General features: G+C 42.0%; 1 long non-coding RNA gene across 1 annotated transcript; it reads right to left on the bottom strand.

Moving 5' to 3' along the window:
* Positions 1-419: 419 nt before the first annotated feature.
* Positions 420-11,338, bottom strand: LOC137413694 (uncharacterized). The gene is made up of 3 exons (XR_013623355.1): positions 11,314-11,338; positions 621-734; positions 420-455 (listed from the first exon to the last, which is right to left on the bottom strand). It is a non-coding gene; the product is annotated as an uncharacterized LOC137413694 (long non-coding RNA).
* Between the last annotated feature and the right edge of the window lie 581 nt (positions 11,339-11,919).

The following is an 11,919-nucleotide window of genomic DNA, read 5'->3' as shown; positions in this document are numbered from 1 at the left end:
AAGGGGTTGAATACTTATTTACTCAAGGCATTTCAGCTTTTCATTTTTAATTAATATGTAAAAATTTCGAAAAAGAAATTCCAGTTTGACATTATGGGGTATTATATGTAGATCAATAATATATTATATGTAGGCGCTGTAGAGGGCACAATGGATCTGCTTTGAAAACTTAGCTTTGATAAACTGGAAAGAGGATCAAAGTCTAGTGCACTCAGACCCAGAACTGGAAGTTTATGTTTATTTTGTCCATTACTTTCCCTGCTGCCCTATTGTCAGTTCATGCTCTCTATCATTTGCACTTACATGCTCTTCCATTATACATCATTTCCTCTTCCATCTTGCAGAGAAACAATACGAACAGAAGATATTAAAAGAGTGCAAAAGGGTGGTTGCTTACCTGACAAATTTGTAAAACGAGAGATTTTTTGTTTCAACCACGGGTGCTTTGAAATATTCTGCAAAACAATGTGTTGGAATCAAATATAAACACGAACAGGAAACACCTTCACAAGTGAACAACAGTATTGTGCTCCACAGTCACAGGAGGTCAGCAACCCCAGCATGTGTGAACATACTTGTTCATGCAAATCAAATAGTCTAAAACGGTATCAAACCCTCACCTTCATAGTGAGTCTTTTTTTGGGATTCTCACGAAGCATCCCGGTTAGAAGCGAAGTCAATTCTTTGTCTGCACCTGGTGGTGGCCTGAGCACTAACTTATTGCTGAAATCTACCTGTGAAGCAGCAAAACAAATGTATTCGTGACAGAATCCAAAAGCATCATCGCACTCAAATACTGTACTCGCATTTACACAATAAGCATAAGCATCTTCCAAACAATCAATCTCTGATGCAATAACCAAGACTTCACTCTGAACGAATAAAATACATTTTCATTCATGAAATAAAATATGCGATGAAATACAGAAGTTTTCTTTGTTAACCGAAAAACAAACCCTCTTCACTCAACAATGAATATGAAGTCGATTGGTTTATTTAATAAATTTGTGAAAACTCAAATATTTCGCAGTAAAAATGAAACGTAACGAACAGTAATTACAAAAGAGGGTACACGTGAATGATGAAACAATCGCTTGTTTCATTCCATAGTGGAGAAGGAAATAGATCACGTGTCCAAACCAGAATATACAGCAGAACGTCCACTCATCAAACGAACAGATCTTAACATCAAAAGCATCGCCATGAGCCATGTGTCCAAAATGGCATGTGCTGAACAAGTCAAGCAACACCATCCCGCACCAAACCACCAGAAATACTAAAACAAAATATATCCCTCAGCACTCTCTTCACTCACCGCACCTTCACACCACACAGGCAGACCCTCCTACCTCACTTATCACACCCTGAGCACACCCTATCACTCTCGGCACTGTCAATCTCCTGTGCAGTTTCTCTCCACAAACTTAATCCACTGTTGTCTACAAATTCAAATCAAGTCAGTCTTTTGGGACTGCTGCAGGTAACATGTAACTCAGTGCTACCTGCCGCATGGTCAGGTTGTCGGCGACGAAACCGACACCCCTCACTGGCTTTGTTAATGGGGAGGGTAACTGTGACGCCCTGGCAGGACCAAAAACAACACCTGACAAAGGGCAGATGAGCACTTTTAGGGAGCCAACGGCCATCCAATAAGGTGATGGTGTATCCTAAAAAAACACCCATCCGGTTTGGACCAGTTCGAGTCATACCAAAGTTTGTGTGTTTGTTTGTCCAGATATCTGTCCTTCATAAGGTTAGGTTTCAAAGGCCAATATTTTAACACTAATGTGTGTTCACTGGTGTTGGCTTAGCGGTTAGGGTGCAGGCTTGGGGATCCTTGGATCCTGAGTTTGTAATCCCGGTCGATCTCTGAATTAACGCCAGGGTGGTTGACTCAGCCTGTCATCCTTCTGAGGTCGGCAAATTGAGTACCAGCTTGCTGGGATGAATGATCCTGGTGTGTACCCCGATTTAGAATAGGTACACCGTATCCCTTTGCATTGTAAGAGGTGATTAAGGTTTGGTGTCAGGAAGGGCATCCGGCCATAAAAACATTGCCTCACACAGGGAACCATGATTGTCATGGGGCCCGCAAGGCTGGACCCTGCTCGAGCTGGGAAAATGGCCTTAAAACGATCATACATTCATTTTTTGTTGTGTTCACTCGGGTCTATTTATGAGGATAAAAACAAACTCGAAAAACATTTTCCATAAAAGAGTAATTATGTCTCCTCCATTGGAATTGTAAATGGGGGCTTGCAAACCGAGCCTCAAGGCCAGTGTGCAGAAGCGTTTTTCTGGCCCCTGTTGGACTTGGTCTGAAACGGGAGGCTTTGGGATTGCATCTCATCCGTCAATCCGCAACCATATGTCGGAGATGTATGGACCGATTTTGTTCATACTTGGCAGAAAGACAATACCTGATGGAATACATTTGCACATCATTTTGTTTCGAGATGCAATCAGAGATGGCCGACTGGCAGCCATTTTAGTTGTAAAAAATCCCGATGTTGAACATGTCCTCAACCTTCTCTCGGAGATGCATTTACCAATGTTGTTCAAACTTGGCACACAGATAATGAATGATGACTTACAGATGCACGACATTTTTTTCGACATCAGATCAGTAGAAGGAAAAAGCAGATTCTCGCTCACCTTAAATTTAACATTGAAGTCAAAGGGAAAAAGGGGAAAAACTATTTGACTCACACCCCCTCTCTCAACAAATTGAGCCCCTTTTCTCCCCCTTTCCTCCCACCCCCATCTGAACAATAACTTCATTATACTCATATAGAGAACCAATGAATATCTGTTTTATTTTGGGGAATGGCTTAATTTTCTTATCGCACCCAGCACCATATAGAATATTGGCAAACAAGATGTTCGAACTTGGTTCTTGGTACAAGTATATTTGTTGAGCAGAGATCAAATGATAAACCTCTCTTAATGATCTCGTCTGAGTCCCTCCTGAGCCACATATCAAATTTTTTCTAAGCACCGCCCACTTTTCATAAGCCCCTCCCACTTCTTCAAAGCCCCCGCCCACTTTTATACACCCCACCCACTATTACATAATTTGTAGTTCAGGCTTGCCCAGGCTTGCCCGGAAAGTTCCAAAGGAAACCACACTCACCATTCTTATATTGAAGTACAGGCTAAATTTAAACATTTTTTCTTTTATTGAGAATAGACAACTGTGCTGAGCTTGAGTGGGATGACTTTGGAGTTCCTTGGACTCCTACTACATGTGTGGAACTAATCCTTCAAATTGATGAACTGGATTCAAACCTCTTATCAATGGAGGTAAGAGTTTCTTATAATATTTACAGAGTTTGATTTATACATATAATAATATTGTATTAAATTAATACATTGTTATTTTCTCTCACAGGAAATTGTATCTGAGATACAAAATGAAAATACTGCTTTTACCACAACTTGGGGTAAAATCAATGAGCAACGACCCACCCTTAATTTTTTCAGTCGTTTACAATTAAGATAAAAACCCCGTATTTAAACGTGAGTAACGATAATGAACGTAAACTGTATTTGTGATTTCACGTACACTGTAACCACACGAACAAACACTAATTTTCGAAGTCAGACCTCGCTACCCATTATTAACATTAACCCCTTGTCCCCAAAAAATAGGGAAGTCAAACTGCGTCGATGAGAAAAACATTATGAGTTCTGCCTATGTGGTTCTAAATGTGGAGCCTACCTTGGAGGCTCACTAAATTTGGGAAAAACATGTTATGAGTTCTGCCTATGTGGAGCCTACCTTGGAGGCTCACTAAATTTGGGAAAAACATGTTATGAGTTCTGCCTATGTGGAGCCTACCTTGGAGGCTCACTAAATTTGGGAAAAACATGTTATGAGTTCTGCCTATGTGGTTCTAAAGGTGGAGCCTACCTTGGAGGCTCACTAAATTTGGGAAAAACATGTTACGAGTTCTGCCTTTGTGGTTTCAATACCTACAGTCACGTGAAAAAGTAAGTTCACCCCATTAAATGTTTTTAAAAATCTTTTTAACATATGTGGACGTATCAATATTTGATCTTCATTTAAAAGAGTATCTATAGATAAAGGTGATCTAATTGAACAAAAAACAATGCAAAAAATTGACTTTGCAATAATTTATTCAACAAAAAATTAACAGAGATGCCATTTCCTTCTGTGGAAAAAGTAAGTACACCCTTGGCTCTAATAGGTGGTATTGCCCCCTTTGGCAGAAACAACCTCAAGTAGGCGTTTCTTATAACTGTCTACCAGTCTCTGACATCGACTGGGAGAAATTTTTGCCCACTCCTCCATTCAGAATTCTTTCAGCTGTGTGATGTTTGAAGGGTTTCCTGCGTGCACAACCCGTTTCAAACCCCCCCCCCCCCCACAACATCTCGATGGGATTTAGATCCGGGATTTGACTTGGCCATTCCAGAACCCTCCATTTCTTTCTTTTCAGCCATTCCTTGGTGGATTTACTGGTATGTTTAGGGTCATTGTCATGTTGCAAGGTCCACCTTCGGTTGAACTTCAATTTTCCGACAGATGGCCTCACATTATCCCCAAGCATCCTCTGGTACAATGAAGAATTCATCGTGGATTGTATGATGGTGAGCTGCCCAGGCACTGATGCAGCAAAGCTGCCCCAAACCATAATATTTCCACCACCATGCTTTACAGTTGGTATCAGGTTATTGTGGTCAAATGCTGTCTTTGGTTTTCGCCAAACATGTCTTCTGGTATTGTGGCCAAATAGCTCTTCCTTTGACTCATCTGTCCAGAGCACATTGTTCCAGAAGTGCTGGTCTTTGCCGAGGTGTTCATTGGCAAACTTTAGGCTTGCCGCAAAAGGTTTCCTCCTCGCACACCTCCCATGTAGATCAAATTTGTGCAGCCTCTTTCTCATGGTAGACTCGTGCACTTTGACATCAACAGTGGCAAGAGCTACCTGTAGGTCCCATGATGGCATTCTGGGGTTCTTTGAGACTTCTTTCAGCATCTTGCGGTCTGCTCTTGGGCTGAACTTGCTGGGGCAGCCTGGCCTGAACAAGTTGGCAGTTGTTTGGAATCTTCTCCACTTGTAGATAATCTTCCGGACAGTTGAATGATTGATTTCAGATTGTTTGGAGATCTTTTTAAATTCTTTCCCAGACTCGTAGGCATCTATAACCTTCTATTTGAAGGCCTCAGAGAGGTCTTTTGATCTAGGCATGGGGACGCCGCACACTTTTTTTTTCTTTTTTTTTGTATACTGAATCGAGGCTCGTGAAAGAGCTAACATTTACTTCACAAACAAATCTACCAGACAAACAAAATACATAAAAAGAGGGAGCGGAAGACAAGATGGGGAGAGAAGGGGAAGCACACAAACACAACATTTGAGAGCAGGGAGATGTGTGGAAGGGAGAGGGCTTGAGGGGAGGAGGCGTGGGGAAGCGGGGGGTGGGGGGGGGGAGGAGAAGTATAAAACACAAGGACACCAAGGACTTCCAGGACAGAAGTTGGCACTTCAAAAAAGTGGAACTGGGGTGAAATTAGCGGGGGTAGAAAAGATCAAGGTTTTGGATGGGGGAAGATAAGAGATGGTGGTGAACAGCTGTGTTAAAGACCTGGAGGGTGGAGTGGGATTGAAGAGAGTGAGGGAGTTTGTTCCAGAGGCGGGAGAAAAGAGGAATGAAGGAGTGAAGGTGAGCAGAGAGTCTTGATTTTGGCAGTTTAACCATAAGAGGGTTGCAGGCAGATCTTGTGCGACCTGTAGGAATATTTGTGGGACAGAGCCCAGAGAGAGCTGGGGGGGGCAAGGCCAGAGAGGAGTCGGTAGAAGATGGAAAGACCACCAACCTGCCTGCGGTGAGTGAGTGAGAGGCCCTTGGAGTTAGCTTCATCGTGGGAGATTCCAATGATTCTGAATGCTTTGGTTTCAACAGCGTGAAGACGAGCTAGGTGTGAGGCAGGAGCACCAGCCCAGAGGAGAGAGCAGTATTCCATTGAGCTGCGGATGAAAGCCTTGTATGTGGTGAGGAGCTCAGGTGTGCCAAGAAAGGACTTCGCACGACGGAGGATGCCCAGTCGGCGACTGGCTTTGGAGGCCAGATTTGAAATGTGGTTTTCCCAGGAAAGATCATGGCAGATAGTGAGACCCAAAAGCTTGAGTGACAGAACTTCTTGGAGAGGATTATTCAGAAAGTGGATGGGAGGGTTGTCCAGTCGGTCTTTTCGGAGAGACATCGTAAGAGTGTGAGATTTGTCAGGATTGAAAGACATGTTCCACTTGTTTGCCCAGTCTGTGATTTTGTCCAGGTCTGCAGAGAGTGAGGAGGCTGCAGACTGCCGATCTGAGGGATGAAGAATGGAGCGACAGAGAGTGTAGAGTCATCAGCAAAGAGATAGAGAGGATTTTCAAGAGAGTCAGAGAGATCATTGATGAAGACCAGAAAAAGCACAGGGCCCAGAACACTGCCTTGGGGAACTCCAGCCTGAACAGGAAGAGGAGATGAGAGAAATCCATTCAGGGCCACACGTTGACTACGACTAGAGAGGAAGTCCGCCAGCCATGCGTCGAGATTTCCATGGATACCAAAAGAGGAGAGTTTGGTGAGCAGAGCGGGGTGCCAGACTGTATCGAAGGCACGTGATATGTCAAGGGAGACTGCTCTAATTTCCTGTTTGGCATTGAGGACCTCCATCCATTTTTGAGAAAGCAGAAGCAGCATGTCCAGAGTAGAGTGTCCAGGTCTGAAACCAAATTGATGATCAGAGATCAAGCCATTGGAGAAGAGGAAAGATTTCATATCTGAAGCAATGATGGATTCCATGACTTTGCTGATAATTCGGAGAAGGCTGATTGGTCTGTAGTTGCTGGGATCTGTTTTTGCACCTTTTTTGTGCAAAGCGGTGATGTTGGCAGATTTCCAAGCAGATGGAAGATGACCTTGAGCAAAAGAGAGGGTGAAGAGAACAGAGAGAGGGAGTGAAAGAGCGGAAGAACAGGATTTTAGGACCCGTGGGCTGATGCCGTCAGGTCCAGTTGCAGAATCCGAGTCGAGGGTTGACAGAAACTTTTCCACCTTGTCAGGAGGAAAGGACACAGAGTCCAGGAGCAGCTGGGTACGACTGGGTACGGTGGGTACAGAGAGGGATGGGTTTGGGACACAATATTTCGAGGCAAACACAGAATTGAGGCATTCAGCTTTTTCACGTGCGGAGTCAGCCGTTTGGCCATTTGAGGTGAGGGAGGGGATGGAGGGGGAACAAACACCAGAAACAGATTTGACCAGACGCCACTAGGATTTGGAAGAGGGAGACAGATAAGAGAGTTCGGTCCTGAGAACGGAGAGATATTGTTTCCTGGCTCTCCTAAGGGTGGACACACACTTGTTTCGGGCTTTGTGAAAGGAAATGAGATTTCCTTCCATTGGATTTGCTTTCCAGGAGACGAAAGCAAGTTGTTTCTGGGCAATAGCCTCACCACAAGATTCCGTGTACCATGGACGGGAGGAAGGGTATGACAACTGAAGACGAGATGGGATAAATCTGTGCATGAGAGAGCAATTTACTTTGGAAGAATTCCCAGGATGAGTTGATGTCCCACTTCAACAACAAAGAGCAAACCAAACGAAATGTCTGAGGTTTAAATACGACACGTTCCTCCAAAATCCTCTCTAACGATGTTCTTATCATTTGCACCTCAGCTGGTGCATCTGATTCTAATTTTAGGTATTTGAAGTAGTGATAAATGTAGGGGTGTACTTACTTTTTCCACATGCAAAATTTGCATTTATGTATATCTAAATTATACAATGGACTACAAAATGTTAATGTTTCATGATATTTGTTATATTATATCACCTTTATCTGTCAATACTGTTGAAATGAAGATCAAATAGCAAATTGTTGAAATATGTTGAAAAAGTCAAAACTTTACATGGGGTGTACTTACTTTTTCACATGACTATATATATATATATATATATATATATATATGTATATATATATATATTATATACACACGCTCAACCCTCGGCTATCGCGCCTAATTGGTGCTGCGTTCGGTGCGCGTTAGCCGAAATCGCGATAGCCGAACTGAAGAACGTATGGTAATAAGTCTAATTGGTGCCAGGACCCCCAAGTTGACCACATATTTAACCTATTTTTGCCACTTTTTTACCAAGTGATTCTACCATATAAAGAAACATTAAAACAAGATTCACAATATGTAAATAAAAATAAAATGGTAAAAAAAAGTACTTTTTTACCATTTTATTTACCTTTTTGGGGACGATGAGGGGCTTAGGTGGTTGGGTAGGTTCCGAGGCTTGGGTGGAGTCTTATTGACCACCACTACGTGCCTCTAACTTGTCCAGGATTGTGTCAGCTGAAGCACCAGAGAAGCGCTCAACGTCAGAGGGCTCGTCAAAGACAGAGTGCTGTGCCTCGTTGCGACGCCGTAAGCAGGGTCGGCGTCATGGGGGGGGGGGGCATTCGTGGGCCATGCCCACCCAAATGAGTTATTGTGCCCCCCCCCCCCCCACCCACCCGCAGGCCAAGCCTTTGGCGCCAAACTTGCACGTCGGCTATATTTTGTGCAGTGTGTGTGTGTGTGTGTGTGTGTGTGTGTGTGTGTGTGTGTGTGTGTGTGTGTGTGTGTGTGTGTGTGTGAAAGAGAGAGACTTTGCAGCATGTTTTTAAATTGGAACTGGGTTGGTGTGTTGGTTGTTCACGGCAAACTCTTATTATCAAGCATTTACATCATAGATTGAGGTCTCGAACGGCAGTTTGTACCCCCCCCCCCTGCGGTTACCCTAATGTCCCCCCGATTAGACTTGTTCTGACGTCGAATCTGGCCGTAAGAATTCGGTGATCTGGCGTTGGCGGAGGGTGTTGACGTGGGCATGATTCTGCTCCTCGTAACTTGCCAGTGCCGTATTAATAAAGGAGCACCTTGCTTCACTGTTGAATGTTAAATCTTATCTACGTTTCTACGATAATCACGGTTTTGGTAAATACCTCGCACTGTTGACTCATTTATCCCAATTTCTTTCCAACACTTCGCTTTGTTTCACCATTGTCTATCAACTTCACAATTTCGAATTTCTGAGCGTAAGTTAAGTTCTTCCTCTTCTTGATTTCCCTTTCCCCACGCTCGGTGATGACGTAGCACCCTTTCCACCATTTCCGGTGCACTATAGCGCGTATTTGGGGCGCGATAGTCGTGTGTTGTGCAGTTTTTTCGGTAGCCGCAATAGCAAAGAAACGCGATAGCTGAGTTCGCGATAGCCGAGGGTTGAGTGTATGTATATATATATATATATATATATATATATATATATATATATATATATATATATATATGTATATGTATATATGTATATATGTATATATATATATAAGTATATATGTATATAATATATATATGTATATATATATATATATGTATATATGTATATATGTATATATATATATATATGTATATATGTATATATATATATATGTATATATATATTATATGTATATATATATATATATGTATATATGTACATATATATATGTATATATGTATATATATATGTATATATGTATATATATATATGTACATATATATATATATATATACATATATACATATATATATATATACATATATACATATATACATATATATATATATATATATATATACATATATACATATATACATATATATATACATATACATATATACATATATATATGTACATATATATATACATATATACATATATATATACATATATACATATATATATGTACATATATACATATATATATATATATACATATATATATATATATATATATATATATATATATATATATATATATATATATATATATATATATATATATATATATATATATATGTTGTTACATGTGTGGGGGTAGGTAATGAAATACCTTAGTCAAGATAGAACTGTATCGATTGGCGTACCCCGAATGTCGCGACGGAGAAGAACATTCGTGTATCTAACGAGGCCGAATGTCCGAGTAAGATCGCATATGTCTCCATACGAGGGGTGGAGCTATGCTAATTAGGTAGGGCTTAAGAATTATACCCAGTGTGTAATTGTCCCTGTGATTTTTCCCTTTGTTCTTATAAAATTGACTCGGCCAGCCATGCATTCGGCACATTGCCACAACCACACCGACAAGCCCGACAGAAACCCAGCACATTGGCCGATCAGTCAGGGAGCCCCACCCCCAAACATTCTCGATGGGCAGTCAAGAATGGTCGTGAGGTCAGGCCCTGAATGAGGATTGGTTGAGGAACAATGGGGTGATTGAATCACGCTTGGTGATTGGAGCGAGCGTGACGTCAGATTAACGATCGAGAAAGGAGGAAGAAAAGCGAAGGGATCGCCATTGTTCTCTCTCTCTTGTCCGGAGTTTGGTGGCAGGTGGACGTTGTTGTGTCTGGCTCTCGGGGCTGGCTCGTGTGCGCTTTTTGTAAAGAGAACATTTTCGGAGCTTTGGGGAGCCTTTGCCACATTGGAGGAGGGGAGGTTGTTCGACTTGGTGCTTTTTGGGGGAGCTGGGGACTGTGTTGTGCTGGCTGGCCCAGGATTGAGCGCTGAGACGTTTGGCTGCATGCTGCACAGCTCGGTGTGCCCTGGTGATTGACCGGCGCCATTGTTCGAGTGCTTCGACGTGCGGTCCTCTCGTTGACTCACCCCAGCAAAGTCCTCTTCGAGACCAGAACTGAGTACTGGCCAAAAGGGGGGATTTTATTTTATTTTATGTTTGCATTCCCCTGTCTGTTTTCGTGTCTGAGTGGAAACGTCTCACATTAGTAAATATTCAATTTACCTCACTGTTCATTTTTATTCTTTGCTTAATTTCATTAAATTCATCTGTGTTGCATTTTCAATTGTTTTTCGTGTTCATGGTTTCGGATAAACCCTTGTCACACCCGTCCGTTCAGGTAGGGACCTCGTTATCTCTCTCCCGCGCATGCCAAAGAGATAGCACCGCCATATTTTTGGGTATACGCCTCGGAGTTAAGGCTCGTTTGGTCATCCGTCGCCTTGAGGTCCTCACTACAAGGTCGACACTACAATATTCACATTCTGTTACCTCCTGCCAAGTTATTTCAAGCTATCCACAGCACTTCCTCCATTCTTTCAAGCGATAAGTACCCTAACACTTTCAACAACAAAAAATGTTTTCAAAACAACAATTCGAACAGTTATGTTCAAAAGGCAACTTTGCATGTTATAATGATGGTCACATGTCTATGTGATAATGATCTTCACACCATTATGAACAATACTCACTTGAAAAAGATCACGTCCATCAGATTTGTGTCCAACAAATAATTGCGTGGACAGAATGCCGAGTGCCCACACGTCGGCTGGGGGACCTTCATATATCTCCTTGTTGAATATCTCGGGTGCCATGTAAGCAAATGTTCCGCAGTGGGTATTAAGCTTTTCATGTGGCTTGCAAATTCTGGCCAAGCCAAAGTCAATGACCTTCACCAACCACTGATTATCACAAAGCACATTGCCAAGCTGGAGAATAAACAGAAATCAATATATATTTTAAAAAGGTGAAACCTTTGATGATAAAACATGTTAAAATCAAAATTCAAAGTTTAATGAGAAGGGCATGCAGGAAAATAAAATTCCAGGAAGAGAGAAAAAAAAACATCCTCTATAAATATCAGGAGTTTATCTATAATAATAATAATAATAATAAAAGGCAGTGTGGTGTGTCTCTGTGTGTGTGCGTGTGTGTGTGTGTGTGTGTGTGTGTGTGTGTGTGTGTGTGTGTGTCTCCTCCATAACTCCAAAACCATGAAACCTAACGGCCCCATTCTCTGCATGCACATTTCTTCAACTCAAAGGGTGTGCACGAATGAAAACTGGGTGTTTGCGTGT

This window comes from Myxine glutinosa, chromosome 5 (assembly GCF_964187855.1).
Source record: "Myxine glutinosa chromosome 5, kmMyxGlut1.1, whole genome shotgun sequence".
NCBI classification, from domain to species: Eukaryota; Metazoa; Chordata; class Myxini; order Myxiniformes; family Myxinidae; genus Myxine; species Myxine glutinosa.
This window is presented reverse-complemented; position numbering and strand designations above follow the sequence as displayed.